This window comes from Macrotis lagotis, chromosome X, assembly GCF_037893015.1.
Source record: "Macrotis lagotis isolate mMagLag1 chromosome X, bilby.v1.9.chrom.fasta, whole genome shotgun sequence".
NCBI lineage: Eukaryota > Metazoa > Chordata > Mammalia > Peramelemorphia > Peramelidae > Macrotis > Macrotis lagotis.
In genome coordinates, this window is record NC_133666.1 from 284,194,553 (window position 1) to 284,216,730 (window position 22,178).

The 22,178-nt window shown below is 36.6% G+C and overlaps 1 protein-coding gene across 3 annotated transcripts in view; it reads left to right on the top strand.

The window, feature by feature from the left end:
- Positions 1–22,178, top strand: part of LOC141500776 (FYN-binding protein 1-like) — a 114,716-nt gene that overhangs the window by 27,035 nt on the left and 65,503 nt on the right. The window lies entirely within an intron of this gene.

A 22,178-nucleotide genomic window follows, 5' to 3' on the forward strand; every position in this document is an offset into this window, starting at 1 on the left:
GCTCTGCCTTACCAGAGTGAGTGTGAAGCCCTGTGCAGGCTTCAGCACAGACCCGGTTCCAGGGGTCCGGGAAGCCACCTAGCCAGGAGTCACTTAGTAGCTGCTTCCAGAGTGCTCAGCCCAGGAATGGTAAGGGGGTTAGGGGAGATTGCAGAGAGCTCTGTGCTATCTCCAAGGCAGAACTCTATTTCTTTGCCCATGCTCAAATCCAGGTCACAGTCTGGGGCCCCAGTCCTAGGAAAAAGAGCTTTACTGCCTTAGTGGAGCAGGAACCCTCCCCACAATTCCAGAGCAGAGGTCTTTTGCTTGTGGTCATCTCCAGACCAGAGCACAGGCCAGGAGAGGAGTCAGAGTCTTTCATAAAGCCTTGAAAGTATTGAGGTCCATGGGTGGGGGGGTATCCCTGAAAACAGATACAAAAACCCTTAAAATCTTGGGACAGTACCTCCTCTACCCTGGAAGCAGAATCCACCTTAACAAAGAGTTAAAATCAAGTCATAGACTGGGGAATTGAGCAAACAACAGAAGAAAATAAAAAATCATAGACAATTACTTTGGTCCTATGGAAAATCAAAAGACACATTCAGAAGATAAAATCAAAGCTTCCATATGGGAGTAGAGTCAAGATGTTAGAGTAAGTCAAAGCTTCTGTATCCAAAATCTCCCAGGAAAATATGAATTGGTCTCAGATTATAGAAAAGCTCAAAATAAGAGTTTGAAAATCCTGTAAGGGAGGTAGAGGAAAAATTGGGAAGAGAAATGAGAGAAATGTGAGAAAACCACGAAAACCAAGTCAGCAGCTAGGTGAAGGAGATACAAAAAGATACCAAAGAAAATAACATCTTAAAAACTAGTGAAGATCAAATGGGAAAAAAAAGCAATCCAAAGGACCAATGAGGAGAAGAATACCTTAAAAAGCAGTATTGGCCAGATGGAAAAGGAGATACAAAAGCTCTCTGAAGAAAATAATTCCTTCAAATGTAGAATGGAGCTAAGGGGAAGCTGATGACTTTGTGAGAAATCAAGAAACAATAAAACAAAACCAAAAAAATGAAAAATTAGAAGAAAATATGAAATATTTCATTGGAAAAAAAGAACAGACCTGGAAAACAGACCTGGGAGAGATAATTTTAAAATTTTTGGGTGGGCTACCTGAAAGTCATGACCAGGAAAAGAGCCTAGACTTCATTTTCCAAAAAATAATCCAGGAAAATTGCCCCAATATCTTAGAAGTAGGAGGTAAAATAGAAATTTAGGGAATCCACTGATCACTTCCTGAAAGACATGCCAAAATAAAAATTCCCAGGAATATTATAATCAAATTCTAGGACTCCCAAGTCAAGGAGAAAATATTACAAACAGCCAGAAAAAAATAATTCAAATATTGTGGAGCTACAGTGAGGATTACAAAGGATTTAGCAGTTCCTGCAACAAGGGCAAGTAGGGCTTGGAATATATTTCAGAAGGCAAAAGAGCTTGGATTATGACCAAGAATCAACTACTCGGGAAAACTGAACATAATTTTTGGGGTAAAAGATGGCTACTCAATGAAATAGGAGAATTTCAAACTTTACTGAGGAAACAGAGCTAAATAGAAATTGATTTTCAAGTACAGAACTCAGGTGAAACATAGAGAGGATGGATGGAAAGGACAAATTATGAAGGATTTAATGATGTTGAACTGCTTGTATTCCTACATGGGGAGATGATACTGAAAACTCATATGAACCTTCTCATTTATTAGGGCAGTTAGAAGAGCATATATAGACAAGGTACAGGAGAGAGTTGAATTTGAAGACATAATATAAAGATGGAATTAATGGACAAGAAAGGAATGTACCAGGAAAAAGGAAAAGGAGAGGTAGAAAGGGCTATTTCACATAAAGGAGGCAAGAAAAAGCTTTTGCAATGGAGTGAAATGGGGGAAGGTGAGGGGGAATGAGAGAGCCCTTACTGTCATTGAAAGAGGAAATTACATACACACTTAATTGGGTATAAAAATCTATCTTACCCTAGAGGTAAAGCAAAGAGGAAATAGGGAGAGGTGTGGTTAGTTTTTTTAAAAATTATTTATTTTGAACTTTACAATTTTTCCCCTAATCTTGTTCCCCTCCCCCAACCCCCCACAGAAGGCATTCTGTTAATCTTTACATTTGTTTCTATGGTATACATTGATTTAAGTTGAATGTGATGAGAGATAAATCATATCCTTAAAGGAAAAAAATAGAGCATAAGAAAACAAAATTACATAAAATAACGATTTTTTGAAAATTAAAAGTAATAGTCTTTTGGTCTTTGTTTAAACTCCACAATTCTTGCTCTGGATACAGATGGTATTCTCCATCTCAGATACCCCCAAATTGTACCTGATTGTTGCAGTGATGGAATGAGTAAATCCATTAAGGTTGATCATCACTCCTATGTTGGTGTTAGGGAATACAGTGAGGGAGAGAGAATAGAATAGAATAGAATAGAATAGAATAGAATAGAATAGAATAGAATAGAATAGAATAGAATAGAATAGAATAGAATAGAATAGAATAGAATAGAATAGAATAGAATAGAATAGAATAGAATAGAATAGATGGGGGTTTGGGGGGATTAGATGGAAGGAAATACAGCTAGCAGTAGCAACTGTGGAAAAAATATTGAAGCAATTTCTCTGATGGATTCAATGATAAAAAATGCTACCCAGCCCAAAGACTTCTGAATATAGACTGAAACTCACTTTTTTTTCTCTCTCACTTTATTTATTTGTTTTTGAAGTTTTTCTTTCTCTGTGTATGTTTGTGGGGAGAGGGTTATGTTTACTTTTACAACATGACTATTGTAGAAATGTGGGAAAAAAGATATTCAAAAAAAATTAAAACATGTTTGATAGCTAATCATAAGCTATCAAAAATCAAACACTGTTTTTTAAAAGTATTTCATTTTTCCAATTACATGTAAAATAATTTTAGCATTAATTATTTTAAATTTTGAGTTCCAAATTTTCTTCCTGTTTCTCTCACCTCTTCCCTCCCTAAGATGATGATAAGCACTTTAATAAAGATTATATATTAACATTTATTTTAAAATTTTTTTGAGTTCCAAATTTTCTCTCTCCTTCCCTCACAACCACCCTTCTCTGAGACAGTAAGTAATATGATGTAGGTTTTAGTATTCAATCATGAAAAATATATCACCTTATTAAATTGTGAAAGAAAACACAGATCCAAAGGGGAAAAAAACCATTAAAAAAAAGTGAAAATTGGTATACTTTAAATCTCTCTTCAGACTCCATCAGATCTTTCTCTAGAGGTGGATAGCATTTTTCAAAAGGAGTCCTTTAGAAATTTCTTAGATCATTGTATTGCTGAGAATAGCTAAGTCCTTGACAATTTATCATTGAACAATATTGCTGTTCTTATGTTCTCTTGACTGCTCACTTCACTTTGTATCAATTCATGTAAATTTTATCAGGTTTTTCAGAAATTCAACTCAAGCAGTATATTTCATAACTATCTTTATAAATTTTCCTCCCAAGGAATTGGGAGCCAGGAGTTATCACAAAAACAACTGTGTTTGTTTAACACATTCTGCTGACAAAACATCTTACCCAAGTTATCTCTTTTCTTTCTGAAAATTGTTATCAGTTTAAATGTATTTATATTCATATTCTAGATTTGGAAACTGAAACTCAAAAAGATTCAATAGATTGCTCCATAAAAGTAGTGTTTCTAACTCTAAATCCAATGTTCTTTCCATTCTATCATAGAGAATCATCCTCTTCAATGCTACTGCCAATATTTTATAAATACTGGTGAAAATGATCAAGAATAGTATTGAAAGGAAAAACAAAATTCATAAAGGCAATGTCTGAGGAATTCTGAAGAAAAAATATCAGGGGAGGTGTCATAGAAACATAGACTTAAAATAAAAAAGACCTAAGGGGCTATCAAGTTCAACCTTTTCATTTTACAGATGGAGAAATTGAGACATAGAGAAGTTAAGTGACTTACTCAGGGTCTCATAGTTAGAAAGTTATCAGAGGTGAGATTTGAACTCAATGTACTATCCACTATATCATATTTTCTCCTGATAATATTGGGTGGAATTTGGGGGTGATCATTGATCTATGACCCTTGAGATTAGGGGATTTTTTTGTTTACTTTGTAGTTTGGCTTTTTTTTTTTTGGTTTTGGCACTAAACTTTTAGGTGCATCTCCTTCCCTTTCCTTTTCCTACCTCTCAGCAAATACCTGAAATAGACAAAATTTAAAAGAGAGACAAAATTTAAAAGAGGGTACTCATAGAGATTACCTTTCCCATGCCTTAAAGATATTCCTATATATGAATAAGACTGGGAATTTTATAAGAAGTTATGTTTAAACCTTCAAACTTGTTAAATATTAATGATTCTTGTCCCACAAATCCTTTATTAAAACTTGAAGCAAGAAACTCAGAGAGAGTGTTTCTGGAGATGGTAGAATATAATGGGTCCTTGGCAATTTTTTTTCTTATAAGTCTGATATTCAACAGTGAGTATATCTGCTTCTCATTTTTAATGTTGTTATCAATTAATCAACAAAATGTATTAAGTATGTCAGACACTGTGCTAAGTAAGCCCTAGGGGATATGAAGAAAAATAAAAATTAGCCCCTACCCCCCAAGGATGAAAGTTTCAATTTGGTGACAAAAGTCACAGAGTTATGAGTGGTGGTTGAATCAATCTCTGTGAGTTGCTTATTCTTTTTCTGACTATTTCTGGGAAAATGAGAAAAAGAGCAATAAGTACTAGAGGGAGTGTCTTTTGAAGAGTGCTGGGTCTTCCATTCAAAGGAGAAGGACATACTACAACAAGAAGTTGTAGTGCCAGGAATCTGAAAAGGTATAAAATAAAAAGATCTAAACTGAAGGAAGCCTCTCTTTAAAGATAGCTCAGAACTTTTCAGCTAATTTCATTTTCCCTCAGCTGTGCTATTTGCTTTTGTATCCAGAGTCTAGATGCTTTCTACAGAGATTAATTCAGCTTTGAAATTCAGTACTTTCTCAGCAACCTCTGTTGCCCTCTCCCTTCTAATGGGATATCTTGAGGGTAGAACAATGAACTCTTCTCAAAATCTCCCTTTACTGAGGCTAAAAATTTTCCAGTTAGTTTTATTTGAGCAATGTCTTCCCCATTCCAGTAAAATCTCCTTCAGAGGAAGAATTGTCTTTTTCTAATTTATATCTCTAGTGTTTAGCCCAGTGCCAGGCTACTTCTCTTCCAGTGGTCAAATACATCTAATTCCTGTTCCCCTTAAGCCTGTGATTCAGAGCTACCCATTAGGTGAGGTAAAAATTCTTTTACTTTGTTACCTTCTGCTGTAATCTCATTTCTTACCACTGTATCCTTACACAAAAAGAGTTTATCTGTTCAAGATCCTTATTCTTAGAGAAACAAAGTACCTGTGATTCCAAAATCTCAAATATCTGGTACCAAGTGACAGGTTTCTGGTATACTTCTTCCTCCGCTATTTTGGGATGAAGTTAGAAAGCTTAGGGTGGGTATAAATTCAATCTGACTAGGAACATTTGAGTCCATTTGCTTGGGAACTCATAAACCCTGACTAAACTCTCTGCTCACCCTATCCATTCTCTGCTAACTTTACCTACTCTACCCCCTGCCAAAACTCTTGTTTCTATGTTTGCCAGTCTTTTGATGACAGGGTGTCTTATTGGCAGCTTCCTTGTCAGGTTTTGAGTTAAGCACTGGAAATGTAAATAAGAAAAAGACAATTCCTCCTCTGAAGGAAGTTAGTCTTGAACAGGAAAGATAATGTTCAAATAAAATTAACTGGAAAAGTTTGAACCCTCAATAAAGGGAGATTTTGCAAAGAGTTTATTGCTCTCCCACTTGGAGTTGGTCTTCTACTGCTTATTATAGCCTATTACCTGGAACCTTATTCAATTCAACTCAACAAGTAATCATTTAATGTCAATTCTAGGCACTGGAAACACAAAAACAACTAAATATACCTTCAAGATGCTTACATTTTACTGGATCATTTAAGAAAACTTCCAAGAAGTATTGAAAAGAAAAAGAAAAAAAAATCAGTACAATGCACAGGATACCAAGGGAAAGGAAGGGAAGAGAATACAAATTCATTAAGCACCCAATTTGTGCCACATACTGTGTTAAGCACTTTTAACAAATGTTCTCATTTAATCTTCACAAGAACTTTTAAAAGTAGGTGTTGTTGTTATTATTATTATTATTATTATTATTATTATTATTATTCCCATTTTACAGTTGAGTAAACTGATGCAAAGGTTAAGTGACTTATCCAAAAACATAATTAGTAAGCGTACAAGGTCAAATTGGAACTTGTGTTCTATCAGATACATTCAATACTAGCAAAGAAAGACTAAATTCAACTCGCCTAGAAGTGTAGCTTTCAAATCTTAGAGTTCTAGCACTAAAGAGGATCTTAAAAGCAGCCGGAAGAAACAAATCATAGAATTATAAGCAACTGGGAAAACTTGTTCCTTAAACTTCTTCAAAAGGTGGAATTTAAATCCATCACTTCAACTGGAGGCAGTCCCAAACCCTGGCCTCAGTCAGGTTCCATCCAACTCAGTGCAAAGGCCTCCAAGTTCCTGAAGTGTCATCATAGCCTGGGTACTTAAAGATGTCCCTCTTATATTCTTGGAATGCAATCTTCAGTAAAAGATATCTCTTCAGAAGCACAGGGGTTTCAGAAGCACAGAAAATACTTGGAAAAGCATTTGAGAAAACTCACTTGAATTTTCTTAGATCTTCATCCAGTAGCATGAAAGCTGAGAAATATGGAGTACTGAATGACCTCAGACAGCAATTCACTGCATTGTCAACAGTTACTTCTCCAGGTATTTTGTTAGTAAAACTGGAAGATTTGATCTTAATTCACCAGATTCCTCAGATTATACAAATTTTTTCACGGACATTGGTTTAAAACCAATTGGAACTGAACTTAAATTATCAATTTTTTTTTTTCAATTATTCAGTTTCTTCTTTTTTTCTAGCACAACCTGAGGGTTCTCATAGATCTGGTACTTTTTAGCATGGCTGGGAGTTTAGGCAAAGCAAGCTACTTCTATCTAGATCACAGATTTCAAATTGGAAAAGATCTTAGAGACCATCTACTTCAACCCCTTTGTTTTACAAATGAGGAAAGTGAGGTCTGGAGAGGTTAAATGACTTGCCTAATATCACACACATAGAGGTGATGGATTCAGTACTTGAATTAAGTCTTTTGACTCCAGAGGTTTTCCACATAATCTTTCTGCCTGCCCATGGTTTTCACCCATTCATTTGTTTCCATTGGTGAAGTATTATTGGAGGAGTCCTGAAAAGGAAATGCAGCAAGTTGGCACAGAGGATAGAATGCTTGACCTGGAGACCGGAAGATCTTGTTTCAAATATGACTTGAGACACCTATTAACTGTATGACCCTGTGGGATCTGATACTTTCCATTGAATCCCCATAACATCAGCCCTCCCCCACCCAAGTACCCAAATAGATTGTAAGTTCCATGAGAGAGAACCTAACTTTTCGTTATTTCTATATTTTCAGTGTCTTGGACATAGCAGGAACTTGACAGTTTGTTGAACTGAATTGAAATGAAATACACTTCAGAAATGCAAGAAACTATGATTAGCAGGACTACCCTAGGAAGTTAACCCTAGAGACAGAAACCAAAACAGGAGTGACTTACCTTCTTGGTAACTCCCTGAAACAAAAACATTTCCCTCCTGTGGGGATCGTTTTTCATTTCCAATAACCTTTACTAATTAAAGAATTGGGGTTAACCGACATCCTTGTTTTAAAAGTAAATGTCGTTGAGAAAAAAAAAATGTATTCAAACATTAATGTGAGTTTATTTTATTTCTTCCTTTCTTCAAATAGCACAATTGAAGAAAGTTTTTCTAAGTAAGAGATTAAGAAGGGAAGTAAATAATTTCACTGCTTAAAGAATTAGAAGGTTTTAAAGAGCAGGGACTAGTACAGGGGAGGAGGGGAGGGGGAGAACTTAAAGCATTCTGAAGGGTGCTGGGCAACTTAGGGAGGGAAATTTTAGAAACAGAAAGACAAAAGGGGACATAGGAAGATACCAAGGCAAATATTATCAGCTTGAATATTTTGTCAAGAGAAGTAAACGAAAACCCCTCTTTCTTCCTCTTACTGACACCACATGGTCACTAACTTTCAGGACCCAGACTTCAGACTTGTGCCACTAGTCCAGTTCAGTTTTATTTTTAACTAAATAGTCTCTTCTGGTAATGGGAACCTAATCACTTGGGTTTGCTGTTGTTGTTATAAGGCAGTGTGCTCCAGTGAATAGAGAGCTGAATTTGAAGTCGGGAAGATTTGGGTTCAAGTTCAGCCTCTGACCAATGCCAACTATGTAATTCTGGATAAATCAATTAGTCTCTCAGTGCCCCAAGCAATTCTCTGAGACTCTTGCTTGCAGAGAAGGTGCTGACCTGCACTAGTATAAGGAATTCCATCGTTATTGTTTGTTGTTAAACAAAAATAAAGCATAGCTCTGTATGTTTTTGTTCTGATCTTTGATTAGTGCCAAACTGAAGCTAAGAAAATGCCAAGGTTACTAAGATTCCTACAAATTTTGCAAGATTGTGTGTTGTTAAAATATGAAAGAAGTTTTGAGAAATATATTGTTGAGTGCTTTATCAGGAAATATTGTCAGCCCTGAAGAGGCATAAAAAAAGATATTATGTTCTATTTTTGTTTCACCTAAACGTAGTCTCTCAGAAGGTATTTCTTGGGGAAAAAATGGTTTTAGGTGAGCTGTAGCAGAGGCTAAAACAAGATAATCTCTAGGTTCTCTTCCAACTCAAGCAGCTGATGGCTCTGTGGGTTTATTAGCAACCTCAGCAGATTTAGAAATTAGAAATTAAACAGTATATCTTTTATTTCCTTCTTTTAGCTAAATACTACCATCCCTTTTAGATCAGCATCTTTCAGTTTGGTATTTACTGGCTAGTAGCTGTGATGTACATGGGCAGCTAAGTGGCAGAATCAGGAAGACTCCTCTTCAAGAGTTCAAATATGATCTCAGTACTAACTGTGAGTGAACGTGGGCTCAGTTTCCTCATCTGTAAAATGAGCTAGAGAAGGAAATGGCAAATGACTTCAGAATCTTTACCAAGAAAACCAGAAATGAGGTTGAAAAGAGTCAGATACAACTGAAACAACTGAATGATAAAGCCATGTACAATTAGGAAACTTGAAAGGAATCATTTTCTAATCATCTTTGAGATGGAGTAACTGAGCAAGAGCTGCTCTCTGCAAACCAACCATGTCATGAGTGAAGTAGGAAGTGGTTGTTCATGCATCTTCTAACTACTAAGGCTGCACCTTTGTCCAAAGATAGAGCTTTGACAACCATGAAAAAATGTTCTTCATAAAATCTTACAAGGTTTATTGTTAGATTGGGAGAGGTTTTCAGGGAAGTAACAGCTAAGTTTGCAGAAATTTCCTGGGAAGGAAATCATTTAGTTTACTGAAATTTTTTTGTTTATTTGTATGTTTTAGAACTAACCTAAGTTTTCCTTAGGAGGGCTAACTCCCAGCCAGAAAACCCTATCAATACAGATTGACCACTGTTTTGTCATTTATTATCTTGGGAAAGTTGCCTGGAGAACTGAGACTTTAAGTGACTTGACCAAGATCACCAAGCTGATATTTGTCAGTGGTTTTCAGCAATGTGCTAGTCTGTTTTGGTTAACATTTATTCAAAAGAAAGACAGCATAATAAAAGGAAGGAAACAAGCATTCATTAAACTAAGTGCATACAAATAGGATCTTATTTGCTCTTCACAACCCTGAGATACGGGTTCTCATTCTCCATTTTGCAGAAACTGAGTCAAACAGTAGTTAAAAGACTTGTCCAGGGTAAACAACTAATAAGTGTGGAAAGAGCACTGGAATCTGAATGGGAAGACCCTAAGTCTCCCAAATAACTAACATTTAATATACACACACAGGGGTAAGATAGTAAACTTCTCTAGTTTCTTCATCTGTTGAATAAGTGATTAGATTAGACAACCCCTCTAAGCCATGGATTCTTACAACCTCTTGTGTCATGGCCCCTTTGGTAGTCTTAGTCAAGCCTATATATATCAGCTCCTCAGGATAGTGTTTTTAAATGTATAACATAAAAACATAGGTTTACAAAGGAAATCAATTATATTAAAATACAATTATCAAAATATTTTTTTTAAAAAAACAAATTAATTGACTCCAGATCAAAATCTCCCAATCTGAGGAAATTTCTAGTCCTTAAAAAGATTCCTTAATTCTCTGAAATTCACAGATCCTGTCAAAGGACTATTGTTCCTGAGAGCAAAGAAGGGTAAATAAGATACAAAAGAACTCAAGGAAGTAGCAAAATTGTCAGTGTATCTGAGGACTAGGGAAAAAAAACCCTACAGTAAGCAACCTAAGCCTCCTAACAGCACCCCCACACACTCCTCAGGAGATGGAGGGAGGGGGGTACACTTCAGGAAGTCAGATAAGGTAACTGCCTCTAGTACTACCCAGTGATGGTACTAAATTTATGATGATGCTAAAAAAAGCCATCTGACAGTAGAACCACTGGACAGCCCAAGAGAAATTTAAAGTTAGGAAATTGTCTGAGTCCACATCCTTTCTGCGTTGGCAAAGGTGGCTGAGATGTCTTTACATCTTTAGTTGCAGAAGTAAAATGGAATTAAATATATAAGAACAAGTTAATCGTTAGAAAACAAAATGGAATAGTGGAGAGAGCACTGAACTTGCTAGTTCTGAGACCCGAGTTGAAATCCTGGCTTAGCCAATTATTACCTGGATGACCAAAGGTAAGTCATTGATCATAAAATGAGAAGTTGCACTAGATAACCTGAAAGTCCCTTCCAGGCCTAGTTCTGTGATCTCTGGTTTTATTTTTTTGTACCTGATTAAGAATTATGAACAGCATTAGCTAACCTAGCTCCAGATTAAACTGACCTCAGATTTTAGACCTTTTGAGGTTTTTCATTTGAAACTTTATTTAGTTTCTTCACACATATATCTACTTCCTCTAGCTAAAATGAGTTGGTTTTGGGAGGCATGAATTGTAGAATTTTTAAAGTGGAAGGAACCTTGGGTTCATACCTGAAATTACTTGCATTGGAAAAATAAAAAACTGAAAGCATATTGCATCACTTTGGGGAAATTCCAGAGTTTTCATCTTGATACCCCATTTTTCTTACCTTGACTGATAGTTGCTTTAGAGGGTCCCAGAATAGCAAAACATGATGATATTAATGAAGGGATGCCTCCAGAATATAATTCAAATCAGCCAATGATCCCTAAACCATTATTTGTCATTAGAAAATATTGTGAATAAATTTAAAATGAATAAATAATTTTTAAAAAAGAAAATATTGTGATTTGCTACATTTTTATGATGTTCAATTTATCAATGGCATACTTGCTTTTCATAGACTCATAAAAAGAGTGACCATTATCAGCCCATGGCCAACAGATGATTAAGAAATTTAACTTAGCTGATCATTATTGATCATCTTATGAATTATTATTAATAAACTCCTTTTAATAAAATGGAAGGAAGGGTGAAAAAAATCAATTAAAAATGTTCCCCAAAATGGATCATTTATATGTCAATAAATATGAATACAGTGCCTTGAAAGAGATTGTTTAATACCAGATGAGCTGGATTTCAAGTTCACCTTTGTAATTTACTAGCAAGTTTACCTTAGAGAAATCATTTGATAGCTCTGAACCTCAGAAATAAGCAATCTCTCACAAAGATGGTTGGTCTCTTGCCCTGTTTCTCTTGATTCTGTTTAAAAGCTCTTATCTTTTGTTTGCACAAGACTGTTTTCCCCAATTCTATTGTTTCCTCTTTCCAATTCAGCTTTACATCAAAATAATGTTCATAGAGCATAAGTATAATTATATTATTCCCCTACTCAAAAACCTTCAGCAGCTTTCCATTCACTTCTAGGTAAGAAAACGAAATTTCTTAGCCTGGTATTTAAAGTCTGACAAAATTTCATGAATCTGCCTTTTTTGTATTTATTTCCTATTTATTTATTTATTTCAAATGTATTACCTGCTTTTGTACCAATTATATTCCAGACAAATTGGAGTGATTTTGTTCAGTTGTTTTCCAGTTGTATCAGATACTTCTTAACCCCAATTAGTGTTTTCTTGAAAAAGGTACTGTAGTAGTTTGTCATTTCCTCCTTCAGCTCATTTTACAAACAAAGAGCAGAGGCAACAGAGTTACTTGCCCAGGGCTAGACAGCTAGGAAGTGTCTGAAGTCAAATTTGAACTCAGGTCTTCCTGTCCCCAGGCCCATCACTTTATCCACTGTACTACCTAGCTGTCCCATATATGTGATATTCCATTTATTCCCTTTGGAGCTTTGTACAAGCCATCCCCCAAAGTCTGGGATTTACTCCTTTGCTAAGTCAACTTCTTCCTACAATCCATCAACACACATTTATTAAGTATCTAATGGGAGTACTGGGACTGTGTTAGAAGCTGAGAATAAGGGGGCGGCTAGGTGGCGTAGTGGATAAAGCACCAGCCTTGGAGTCAGGAGTACCTGGGTTCAAATTCGGTCTCAGACACTTAATAATTACCTAGCTGTGTGGCCTTGGGCAAGCCACTTAACCCCATTTGCCTTGCAAAAACCTAAAAAAAAAAATAGAAGCTGAGAATACAAAACCAACAATAAAACAGTCCCTACCCTCAAGGGGCTGTAACAGAAGTATCTGAAAGGTGACAAGGAGGGCAATAGGTGCTAGATACTGTGGGGATAGGGAAGCATCTCGTAGAGGAGCTGAAGGTTGAGCTTTGAAAGAAACTCAGGACTCAGAGAGACAGAGATAAGGAAAGAGTACATTCCTGGCTTTGGGGGTCAGTGTATGTAAAGGCATGGGAAATGACTTGTCATGTATGGGAAAATATAAAGAAGGCTGTTTAACTGGACTGCAGAAATGATTTTGTCTTTTCTGTTCCCCTTGTGTGTCTACTTTACTTCCAAGCCTGGTAAAACATAAGTTCCTTGAGATCAGGGATTGTTTTACTTTTGTCAGTTTCCTGAACACCTAAGACAGTACTTTTGTTATAACAAAACAATAAATATTGTTGCATTGATTTCCATCTCTCTCTTTTCCCTGAAATTTTTTAAATTTTAAATTTTATTGATATTTTGGTTTTACATCACTGTCATTCTAAATATATTCCTCTCCTCTTGCCAACCAAGCTTTGTTCCTTGTAACAAGGAATACAAATTTAAAAAAAGACAAAAGCAGTGCAACAAAACTAACTAAACCATCCATAAGTATGAACTATTTCACAAGATCATAGATTTTTGAACTGGAAGACCTTAGAGGTCTTTGAGTCCAATCCCCTCCTCTTATTTATCTCACTTAAAGCACACTGTAAAAATATCATCTTACTTTATCTTTACAACAAACCTAGGAGGTTGCTGCTATTATTATTATTATTAGCATACTATACTGAAAGAAACTGAGGCAGACAAAAGTTAAGCAATTTGCATAGTCACATAACAATTAAGGAATTAGACTTGGGTTTTCTTGACTTCAAGCCTAGGGCTCTATTCACTGCACTGCTAAATACCATATGCAGTGCTTCATGCCCATAATCCAACAATCTGCCAGAAAGCAATGTCTTCTAATCTCCTAAATCCTTCCATGATGCCAACAAGTATTACCAGACATCTCCCAGATTTAGGAAAAAATCTTTCCTTGACCAACTACTCCCCTTGAATTATCAACTTATATCTCTCTTTTCAAAGCCAATCAACCAACAAGATTTATGAGATACCTATTATGCACCAGATACTGCTGAGAACACTAAGGATAAGTGAAACATTCTTACCCAACATGTACATATGTACAAAATAGATAAAATGTAATTTTGGGAACTCCTAGAAAAAGTTGACTGCAATCAGTTTTTACTTCCCACTCCCCATTCCCTTAAAATGTCTTCTATCTGAACTACTAGAGTGAAATTACTTTCTTCAGAGTCACCCATAATTCTCTTCCTTGCTAAATCTAAAGTCTTTTTTTTTTTTAATTCTTTATCCTTCATGATGCTTTGCAACATTCTCTGCAGCATCCTTTGCATTGTTGATGTCTTCTTTCTCCTGGGCATTCTATCTTCCCTGGGTTTTCATGGCACTGATCTGTCCTGGTTCTCCTACTGTCTGCCTTCTCCTTCTTAGGATATCCCTCATATCCCATCCTAGTTGAACATATCCCATGACTCTGCCTAAGCAGTCTTTTCTCCCTCTATGCTCCCTTGATGGGGTCACCGTCATATCTTCCCTGAAAGCTAGTCCTGCATATCAATTACTTGCTAGAATGACAAAACTAGATAGTTAGACCTAGATATCCATGGACATCTTCGACTCAACAAGTCTAAGACAACTGATTTTTTCCCCTAAATCATTCCTATTTCTGTTGAGAGCTCACCATTCTCCTAATCACTTACATTATCAATTTAAGAGTCATCCTTGACTCTTTGCTTTCTCTTTTGTCCCTTTTCAATCACGCTAGGTTAGACCCTTATTATCTCCCTTCTGGACTAAATTATAATGGCCTTGAATTGGTCTTCATACATTCAGGCTCTTACCCATTCTCTATACCAACTATTAAATTGATATTCCTAAAGCACAGACCTGACCATGTCACATTGTTTCAATGACTTCTTACTGCTTTCCTGATATACATCAGAAACTATGAACCTTTCATCCTGGCAATCAATGCCTTATACATTCTGCCTCCAACCTGTTAAGGAAAAGAAGTGTGTTAGATGAGCTGTGTTCCAATTCTGATTCTCTCATTTATCATTGGTGTGACCTTAAGCAAATCACTGAACCTCTTTTGGTTTCAATTTCTTCCCTTATAAAATGAGGTGGAAAATGTTCAGTTCTGAGTCTGTGATCCTACCTGGTTAATTACACGGAACCATTCTCTTCTGTGTTCCAACCTTCCAGGCTGACTTGACGTTCTCCTTGTGTTATCCATGCCTTTGCTTAGGCTTTCCCACCTCGCTTGGTATTGCTGAATTGAATGATCAGTATAACTGATCTAACTAATGGATGCAGTTTTACCTAATGTATGTCCAATTACCATGTCATATTATATTTTACCCTCAAATTCCTTACCACTTGTGTGACCCCAGTTTTCCTCAGTTTCCTCATCTGTAAAATGAGCTGGAGAAGGAAATGGCAAATCATTCCAGTAACTCTGCCAAGAAACCCCAAATGAAGTCAGGAAAGGTCCAATAGATAGAACTGAAAACAACTGAACAACAATAACAGACACTTCCAGTCAATATTTCCCTATTTTAAGAAAATTGAAAGCCTTCAAAATCTGCTAACTTAGTGTCATGTAAACTAATATAATTAGAGAGATGAATCTTTTAGGAGCGGAGAGAATATATATAAATCATTCCAGATCCATACAGAAATGATTTTTGTAATATCTGCTGATTTAATTTATCCAGTGTTGACCTTAAAGAATTTCTGTCAGTAGGGTCATCAAATTACCCAATATATCTATCAGGCTGACTGGAACTGGGAGGACAAAGTGGTTCTATATGCTTGCAGAGAATTGAACTCTATTGCTATCTTTGTGGATTAGTAGACTGCTTTTAAAATAATAAGGTATATTTTATATTTACTGAACAAAAGCTCCATTTAGGGATTTGAAAAAAAAAAAGTCTGTCTCCTCTTCCTAAGGCAAAAAGAATGCTTAGCAAAGGTTTCCTGTAGAATCTGTGCACCAGTCAAAAGAATTTCAATTACATACTGACTTATTCCTGTTGTTATTTTGTCATATTTGACATGGGGGAGAGGGGAGAAGAAACATCCAAAGGTAGAGATATTACTCATGTGCCATTACTAATTATCCAAATTCTAGTTGGGGAGAAAAAGGCAATGGCTTATGAATTCCAAATGCATGAAAACTCTTAGAAATACAGAATTTACATGTCAAGTGATCATATAGTTGAAAGACTTTCAAACTCAAGAGTTGTTTTGTTTTTTTGTTTTACTAAGCAAATTTCATGAAGCATTTTTTCAGTGTAGAGATCTTGAATGCTCAACTTCTGCCAGTGATCACAGGATTACAAACACCTGAAAACAGCACAGACTAGAGATGAAAGACTTCCTTTTCTTATTTTCCTCTCATTGATCATCAGATTGGTTTTGATCTCTGCCTTTCCCCTCCATCCTGGCTTTGCCCTGATTATCTGTGCCAGCACAATACTGTTTCAGTATGGCCCCTCTTTCCGTCGTAATTGAACATTCTGGGCTGGTTGGAATCCTGTCTGTGGCCCCTTTCAAAGCAATCGTTTCTTTTACTAATAGAGCCCCACTACTGTGTTTCCCACTAGTTTGGTTTTCAAATGCTTCTCATCCATTCCAGTTTGCAAATCCTTTGAAGAAGATAAAAGCTGTGACTGAATTGGGACAGGAGAAAGCTCAGTAAGATTTCATATTTTACTTAAGCCTGCAGTTCTTACTTGAGAGATTTGTTAAGAAACTTTCTCTTCTGCAATTTACATGGATTGTGTTTTTTGAAAACTTTGAGCCTTTGAATAACCTCTGTTATTTATATTTGCCAGTGAACACCTGATGGTATATCCAGAGTCAGAAAGGATCCAGGAGGTCATATTTTCTCACAGTTTACAGATGAGGAAACCAAGGTCCAGAGAGGTTTTGTGAGTTGCTTAAGTTCATAAAGTATATGTCAAAGCAAGGTTCATTTCCAGATCTCTCCCAACTTTTACTCCAGGATTCTTTCTGCAGAGTCACACTGGAGTAGGGATTATAGTCTTTGTAGGCAGGGACTCATTGCTTTTATCTTTCACAGTGCTCTGCATGCAATAAACATTGTCTTATATTTGCTGAAGTTGTATTTCTTTGGAGACAGGGAATGGGAACTCTCTACTGTATTCTAGGCAGGATGCTATTTTAGGCATTGATGGAACAGAAGGCTATTAGGAAAAAGTGATCCAAGTAAAATCACCTTGCCCCAAAGTTCTAGGAAGTCTAGAACTCTGGGAGCATCTCACTAGATTTTACATTTGATAATTTTTGAGAGTAAGGGGAGGGAGACAATAATTTATGTTTTTAAATACTTATAATTGAAAAGCATTTTGTATATTAATTTAGCAAACATTTATTGAGTACCTACTATTTTCCACATATTGTTTCTCAAAAAAAGTCCTTTAGGGTTCAAAAAAAAGTAAATGGGGTTATTCACTTGAATCTAGGCCTTCTGGTTATAATTATAATTACAGTAAGTTCAGTTTCTTCCACCCCTAACTTTTTCAGAATGAGGACAAAGCTATGATGATAATCATAGCAACAGTAATATTAGCTAGCATTTTTTTTAAAGATTTGCAAAAAAAAGTGCTTTACTTGTTAACTCAGTGAATCCTCTAAACAATCCTGAGAGGTCACTGTTATTTTTATCATTCGTACTTTATACACAAGAAAATAGGCACAAGACATGAAATGACTTGCTTGGACTCACACAGCTAGTAAGTTTCCAAGGAAAGATAGTTACTCGAATCTTCCAGACTCCTCAGCCCATCACTATTTTCACATGTATTCTAGCTGCCTCTGGCATATTTGAAACCTCTACTGATTCTTCTTCCTCCCTGACACCTAAATTTTTGCCAAAGAAACAGCTTCAACTGAGAGCTGGAGTTAGACTGGGGAAATTTAGTTCAGGCATACTCCATACAACCAATATGATTTGACAATAAAATTGGTAACAAGCCATTGCAACTAAAGCCTTATTGTCAAACTGAGGAAACCCCTGCAGAGAAAGGTTCCATTATTCACTTTAATAGCATTCCTATGTAACTAGCAATCCCTGTAATCACTTCACCTAACAGCATGCTTTCCCAGAACCAATTAATGAATTTAGATGAGTATTTTCTGTATTTTGTTTTTGTGAAATTCTGGGGCACGGATAACTTCACAAGTGATTGGCTAATGTGTTTTATGCTATTAAAAAAAACATAACTTAGGGGCAGCTATGTGGCACAGTGGATAGAGCTCCTGCCCTGGAGTCAGGAGGATCTGAGTTCAAATGTGAACTCAAAACACTTAATTGCCTAGCTGTGTGACCTTGGAGGCTTTTAACAACTGGCTAGTTGTGAATATATTTAGTTAGGCAATTAGGTAGCAAGGGAGGAGTTTCTATCTAATGTGAAACTATTGACTTCTTGAAATATATCTCCAAAAAACCAAACTTTGATAAAATCTATTAGGATTCAAATGGATCTACTTATCTATGCCTTTGAATTCAAATCACTCTGGTTCTCACTGACCAAAAATAGGTCTCAGTCCAAGTTTCCCTTGCTCACTGTTTAGGTTCTGATGAGTGTGCAATTGTTTCTGCTTTGACCAGAAACTCTGAGGATCTTCCCTCTCAGATGTATTCTTCTGTGAAGGCAAAAATAGGCCTTCTTTTGCTTCAGTTCTTAACTATCCTTTAACTGCTGAATGGTGTTGCCTCTGACAAATGAGAGGGAAAAACCTTAGCTTTAAAAGGCCATCATTTTTTTGTATCTAGTGCCATTGCCAGTTGTCCTGACCTATATCTTGCCATGAAACTCAGAAGACCCTGAAGAAGAGAATGAAGCTGATTACTTTTGCACTACCTCTGTCTTACCTAAATCCAATTTATTTACAAGTCAGGACATCACACTCATGATGGTTCATTGGTTCTCTTTGAGGACAAAGGATGAACAACAAAAATATAATTTCATGCATGCTGTAAATTGTCTGTGATTGGTCTCAGTCTAGATTTTGTGCTATCTTTAGCCAGTCTAGGAATTCTGAGATGAACAATGCTATCCATTGACCCCTTGTAAATGGATCATAATTATAAATACTTAGTCCAAAGTGATGAAATTAACTTATTAATTAATAATTTTCTGCAGAAAAGGTCCATTTTCCCCTAGTGAAAAAAGGCCCTGAATTGCAACAATGTCTAGTCTTATATGCAGTTTGAAAGACTTTCTCCTCTCCTCCAAGCCAGTCATTAGTCTGAATCATCATGATTTCAATCTAATTAATATGTTCACCCCATACCACTCTCTTGTAATATGTTTTCCCCATCCTATTCATTATACTAGTGAGCACAGGGGACGGTAATGTAATATGTCTGAACTTCATTGAGCAGGTGTGTTTGCAGAGGACAAGGACCCTAGGTCAACCCTTGACTAGTTGGAGCTAGTTTTTAACCTCCTCCTGGGTAAAAAAGGCTTATTGTTGGGGGTAAGGGGACCTCACTCAGCTCAATGATTGGTCAAGGACATTTCTTTTGTCTTACACTCACATAGTTGCAGGTAGGCACAACAACCACAAGCAGACCCCAGTCTTGGTATTTTATTCATTCATATATAAGCCAAACACCCTACTTTTCTCAGAGTCCAGTCAATAGCCATTGATAGCAAAACTTTCAAGCGTCCAACCATTTTGCAAAATAAAATAAAAATACAAAGCAGCATAGATAATGTTAATTTGTGTTTTTCTAAGTCGGTCCTCAAATGAGTACTGTGAGAAATGGTTGAAACTTCTTGAATAGCCATACTCAGAGTAGTCATTAATCATTTAAAGGTCTCTAGGAAACACCACCAGGATCTGTGCTTGGCCCTATTTAATGTTTTTATCAGTGGTTTGAATAAAAGCATCAATGGTATGGTTATCATATTAGGATATTGTACAATGGTAGGAGTGATTGACACATTGAATATAACGTCCTTTATCAGAGGTTTTCAAGCAGAGACTAGTTGATTATTTAATCAAATCCTGGGCATCCTCTTAATTGACTATCTTCCCTTCCAGCTCTAACTTCTATGAATGAGAATCCCAAAACAGAATATAGAAGGCAATGTTAAGGTAAATCTATTAAGATGAAACTTAATAGATATAAATATCCCCCCCCCGGGATAACTTATCTGACTTCTATTTTCACAGATTAGTAGTTGTGTACCCCCCAGAAAATTGCTAGTCACTCAGGGTTTTATGGGAAACCCTGAGGAGTTAGCAATGGTAATATTACTGATTATAATCCCCCACTGTTTCCCAGTACCATTCAACCAGTTGATATGATAGCTTTTATAAAAAAGATATTTGCTGAGAAGGTATAGAAAGGATCAAATTGTCCAACAACAACCCCCTCCATCCCTTCCAAACTGGAAAACATATCTTCTTCCATAGTCCCTTGGAAAGGTCACCTCAAACTTCAAAAGGTAGTAGTTGCTATACAAAACACTCCGTATCCCATTCCCTTCACACACATACTCTCTCTCTCTCTCTCTCTCTCTCTCTCTCTCTCCCTCCCTCCCTCCCTCCCTCCCTCTCTCCCTCTCCCTCCCTCCGCCTGTGTGTCTCTCTCTGTCTCTCCCTCTCTCTCTCTGTCTCTCTACCCCCTCTCTCTGTCTCTTTCTGTCTCTCTGTCTGTGTCTGTCTCTCTCTCTCTGTCTCTCTCTCTGTCTCTCTCTCTCTCTCTCTCTCTGATGGAGAGTACTGTCAGACTTTAGGAGTACTTTTTCTTCCTTCATGGAGTTCCCAACAACTTATGGATTTGGCATAGCAGATAGACAAGTTACTGGCTTGATTAGGAAGATCCTTGTTGAGCCGGATCCATTTAATTACTCCTTAGGGTTGCTGCTCAATCAAGAGAATTTTACCACCAGCTCCAGGAATCCAGTTGTTAGAAAAGCCTCAGATGCCTTTGAAGAACATCTGGTTCTCACCAGTAACCTGTGCATACTTATCACAGGAGATCAGAGAAGAAGGAACATAGCAGGAACAGAAATTGGGGAGATATAGCAGTCAAAGCTGCTGTCCCTCTCTCTCTAGAGATACATAGCAGTTCTTCTTCCTTGAAAACAATGAAAGAGCTTCTGTTTAAATTCTTATATACACATTCAAGACTTTTTAACACCAAGAAACAAATCAAAATATCAGGCTCTCAAATACAAATTTGGAGAGACATGACTAGAAAGCATTTTCTCTAGGAGGGAAAAAAAAACTAGGAGTTTCAGTACCTACTACAACCTCAATGTGAGTCAACAATCAAGAAAGTTAACATAATTTTAGGCTACTTTGAAAGACAGCTAGGTGTCACAGTGGATAGAGTGCCAGGCCTGGAGTCAGGAAAACTCATCTTCTGAGTTCAAATGTGGACTCAGACACTTACTAGCTATATGACCCTGGGCAAGTCACTTACCCCTATTTGCCTCAGTTTCCTCACCTATAAAATGAGCTGGAAAAGTATCTTTGCCAAGAAAGCCCCCAAATGGGGCCAAGAGTCTGTCACAACTGAAAACAACTGAACAGCATTGAAAGGTATTATATCCAGAACCAATGAGGTGTTAATACCATTGTATTCTGTCCTGGTCAGATCCATTTGGAATATGACATTCAGTTTGGGGTGCCACATTTTAGTAACAACACTGATAATTTGGAGAGTATCCATAGGAAGATGACCATGATACCTCAAAACAATGACATATGAGAATTGTCTGGAAGAAGTGAAAGTAGTTTAACAGAAGATGAGAACTTATGGGAGCATAATGGCACTTTTCTAATATTTGAAAGGCTGAAACAAGTGTTTAGAATTGTCCTGCTTCAAGGAGAGGGGTGTAAAAATGCAAATTTAGTCTCAATGCAAGGAGAATTATGGTCATGAACTATTCCAAATTAGAATGTAGTAGGCTCCCCCTCAGTGGATGTCTTCCCCCAAAGCTAGGTGACCATTTAGTGAATGTATTGAAGGTATTGTGCAGGTACAATTGGACTACATGTTCTCTGGAGTGCCTTCCAAGTATATGATTCTGTGAGCTAGGAGAATGAAAAACTTAATCACTCCTACTAACTTGTAGCCTCCTCAAAGATGGGAACATTTCAGTCATCTTTGTATCTCCCTTGGTTCTACTGCCCTAGTGTTCTTTGCACTTTTTGTGACATAAACTGAAATGCCATTTGATACATGGACAGTAACATAAGTCATTGGAGAAGAATATGCAGTTCTTTAAATTTGAATAAGTGATTTTCTCTCACTGTGAACCTGTGGATAGATTGGACAAATATTTTCTTC